The following is a 4,482-nucleotide window of genomic DNA, read 5'->3' as shown; positions in this document are numbered from 1 at the left end:
GCCCCAATTTAAAAAACATCAAAAAAAAAAAAAAAAAACTTACTCTCATGAGAAAAATGCCTGAACATAGTATCTTCTGAAAATATCAAGATACTGAACTGTATAGTAGAACCCATCTTGAATTTTGTATTTGTAAAGGAAATTATAAAGGTAGGGAGATAGGATATAGGTGATGTTTATTCTGTATACTCGGTTTTACTTATCACATAATAATGTTAATAATAAGGGAAAAAGTTTTCATATGAAACTGCTGTTTCAATCAACTGAAAAGTCATACTCCATGGTTTTAAGGCTCCATCACCATCAATTAGCTTTATTTATATCTTCCTGTCTTTTCCCTAAACTCAAGCATACGTGCTTGTCATATCTTCCATGACTTTCATTTCTGCAATTCCATTAGGGAGCCCAACTTCATCACATAGTTCACTAATTATTTCTCAATTTCACCTCTACCATGGCCATACCAGCAACATTCTCTAGCCCTTTTACCAACAAATGTATTTTATTTTAGGTCTGTTGTTGTGTTGTTTTTGCTTATCCACACATCTGACCAATTTAAGCTTATATGTGTGGACCAAACTGCTACTAAAATTCATCCAAGTGTAATATTCCTTAATTTTTCCACAATAAGAAAATTGAAAGCCTGTCCCTTATAAGCCTTCATAGCACTGTACTTTCATTTGGATTTCTTAAGATGCTTCCATTAACCATCCTAGAATTATTACATCAGGATGGATAATCTGAATAGATGGCCTCATGACTGAAAACTACTTCCAAGGGTTTGTCTTAATTAAATGTGCAGGAGGATTCAAGATATAACTGTTCTATCCTCTAATTATTCAAACAGTTCTGAAAGGATTAGCACATCACATTTCTATCCTTTTCAATGTCAATGTTCCAAAATCCTCTCCTGGAATCAAACCTAATCAGACTAAATCAGTATCAGTTTTTCATTTGCAAATTTTTCTTATGATTAAAGCAAAAACAAAACACTCCACCCCAACAGTTCTAAGCACCTCACAATAAAATGCAGTGCAACCAAAAATAAAGAATACTGTGCTTTTGTAATGTCTAACTGCCAAATCTTCCCAATTTGGATAAACCTATAATATGTGTTTTCATACCTTGCTGTAGTGAAAAGAATTTGGGCATGGCTAACTAACAGTTATACAATATTACACTTTAACTTAGCATATTTTATTTGCTCCTACACAGTATACATAGCTTCTGTAAAGCTACACAAGAAATTGGTAGCTTAGCCAAGGTGAAAAACTCTGCTAAGATCTAAGACACTGCTACTCTGAGGTAGAAGCCTGGATTTCATTTGCAGACCAATGTAGACAGGCCATTTACATTGGTACATGCCTTTAGTCCTGGCAATATTGAAGGCTGGGGAGATCGTCCTGACATGGCAAGACCCAGTCAAAAAGCAATCAATCTCTCTCTCTCTCTCTCTTTTTCTCTCATTAAAGAAGTAAATAAATAAACAAAAATGAAACTGGTAACAGTGATTGCCTTTAGGGAGATCTTGATGGATAGAGGGAAAGGCCAGAGATTCTATACTATATTCCTTGTATATCTTTTGAATGTTAAAAATGTTAAAACAATGAATATCTGTTCATTAATGTAAACAGTACATACCCATACACACATATACACCCACTCAGTTTTAGTACATCATCTAATAGGATCATATACTAAACAGCAATCCAAAACTACAATATTTGGAAATTTTAAGTAATTAAAAGATAGTTTATATATGTACTGGCTTTCAATGGGCACTTCAACTAATTTTTGAAGGTACAAATTTTTAAATTTTCATATGGATAAAAAAATTCCAAAAAAATGTGTATGTGTGTTAGACTTTCATGGAGGAAAGATTAAATTTAGATTAGATAATCAAGCAAAAATATAATGCTTTGCATTCTGAAATCCTATTAATAGCAATTTATGTTTTTTAAAAAACATTTAATCCTCCTAGTTTATCCATGTAAAGATAAATCAATTTTGAATATATACCAAATGTTCAAATTTAATTTAAAATTAGACAATATCAGTGAAATCAACAAACAAGAGAAATGACACTTCTGGATAGGTTAAACAGAGAGAGAAATAACAAAAAAACTTCAGGATAAAAACATCTAAGATAGGGACAGCAAATGGCGAAATGGCTATGTCACTGGACTCCCATGTAATCGACCGCAGTTTGAGTCGTAGACCGGTGGCTTAAACTCATGCCAGGCACGTGTGCGTGCGTGCATGGCCAGGATCCCAAGAGGAGAGTGAAGGAGAGGGGACTGCAGCGTGGCCATCCCCCAGGGGGTATTTTCTCGCTTTCTCTCTCTCTCTCTCTCTCTCTCTCTCTCTCTCTCTCCCTCTCTCTCTCTCTCTCTCTCTGGAAAGTACATGCACCCTATAGCAAAAACCTCTCCAAAAAAAAAAAATCTAAGATAATTATTGTTCATTAATTTTTTATGTGATAATCTATGAAAAAATGTCATCTAACTGAAAACATCAGTTCATTATAATGTGATACCTACTAAAGAATTCTTAGTGTTTTTGTATAAATGCTTCAGGTCTTATACAGATTGGGATTGTTATATAACATGAGATTCTTAAGATATTTAACTCAGAGATCTAGTGATTTCAGAGATAAGAGCAATGAAGATGTTCTGCTGAGAATCTACCCTGGTAGAGCCCCTGTCTCCTTCTCTTTGTCTCTTTCTACCTTTCTGTCTTTTCATTTATTTTTTTTAATTTTTCTCTTTTTAAAAATTTTTAAGGTAAAGTTTTTTTCTAGGCTCTGAAATCCTCCTTTATCTTGGTAATAATACCCTCCCCTTCCCCCCTCCCATCTAGACAGAAAAAGGCAGGCGAGAAGAAGACTGAGTCTGTCATGAGAGCTGAGATCTGGTGATTTTGTGCGGCATGAATTGCGCTATGCGGTTTTCATTTTTTGCTTTTTATAGTTAACAATTGTTTTTGTTTACTTTATCCATTTTTCTCTTTTTTCTCTTTCTCTCTCTGTTTTCTTAATCCTTTTTCTTTTACCTCATCACTTTGCTGCTCAGCTTCCACCTACTAAGTGTCTAGACAAGTCTAAATGAAAAGCTGCCAAATCTGAATGCTATTTGGGTCCTCATGTTCCTCAACTCTCACTGAATCTGTGTCACAGGAGAAAAATGCAACGCCAAAGAGTTTGCAGACCATATCCTCCTGTGCACGTCTGATGGCTCAGACTGATCTTCTAGAATTTACGAAGAAACGGATAACCCATCAGATGACTAGAAAGCACCACAGGGTGACAAGAAAAATGTGAAACCAGGAAAATACCTCACCACCTAGGGAAAAGAATAACTCCTCTTAATCCACAGACAGTACAATAAAAATCATGGAAATGTCTGATAAGGAATTTAGAGTATACATAATGACTAAACTAACAGAGATGGAAGAAAAGAGGGACAATGAACACCAGAAGAAAAAAGCTGATGAATCCCAGGGGGTGAGAAATTTCTTGAGAGAGCTGAAAGAGGAAATATACACCATAAAAGAGAGTCAAATGGAACTGTTGGAGATGAAGGCTACATACAATACAGGAAGTCAAAACCTCCTTTGAAAGTATTAAAAGCAGACTAGATCATACAGAAAATCAAATCTCAGATGTAGAAGACAGGATCACTGGACTAGTAAAATCCACCACGAAAACTGAGGAAAAAAAAAAAAAAAAAAAAAAAAAAAAAAAAAAAAAAAAAAAAAGAGAGAGAGAGAGAGAGAGAATAATATACAAAAGATACTAGACACCATTAAATATCCAACATCCAGATTTATCGGTATCCCAGAAGGTGAAGAGACGAATATGGGCATTAACAATCTATTCCATGAAATCCTGGAAGAAAACTTCCCAAAGCTAGATCAAAGATCCATACCCAAGAAATACAAAGGAACCCAAATAAGATCAACCCAAGATCTTCTCCAAAACACATTATAGCCAGATTGACCAAAACCACAGACAAAGACAAGATACTTAGACTGGCAAGAGAAAAAATGTCATGTTACCTACAAAGGATATCCCATCAGGCTAACAGCAGCCCTCTCATCAGAAACAATGCAAGCAAGGAAAGAATGGGAAAATATATTCAAAGTGTTGAGTGAAAACCAATTTCAACCAAGAATACTATACTCAGCAAGATTATCCTTCATATGGGAAGAGAAGACAAGAACATTTTCAGATAAACAAAACCTGAAAGAATTTACCAACACCAGACCAGCTCTCCAAAAAGTTCTGAAGGGAGTGCTATCCCAAGAAAACTAAAGTCAGACACACAGAAATAAGAGTTCTAAAACAGCTAAGAAAATGGCCAGTTTAATGGTAGGACAAGTACAGAGTTGAATGTTATCTTCTGAATTTAAACAAAGAGATGGGACCACAGCAGAAGATAAAATACATAAGCTTGAACTGGTGAAATAGAATTTTATGACTTT

The sequence above is a fragment of the Tupaia chinensis genome, unplaced genomic scaffold (assembly GCF_000334495.1).
Source record: "Tupaia chinensis unplaced genomic scaffold, TupChi_1.0 Scaffold145717_1, whole genome shotgun sequence".
NCBI lineage: Eukaryota > Metazoa > Chordata > Mammalia > Scandentia > Tupaiidae > Tupaia > Tupaia belangeri.
Note: the sequence above shows the minus strand (reverse complement) of the source record.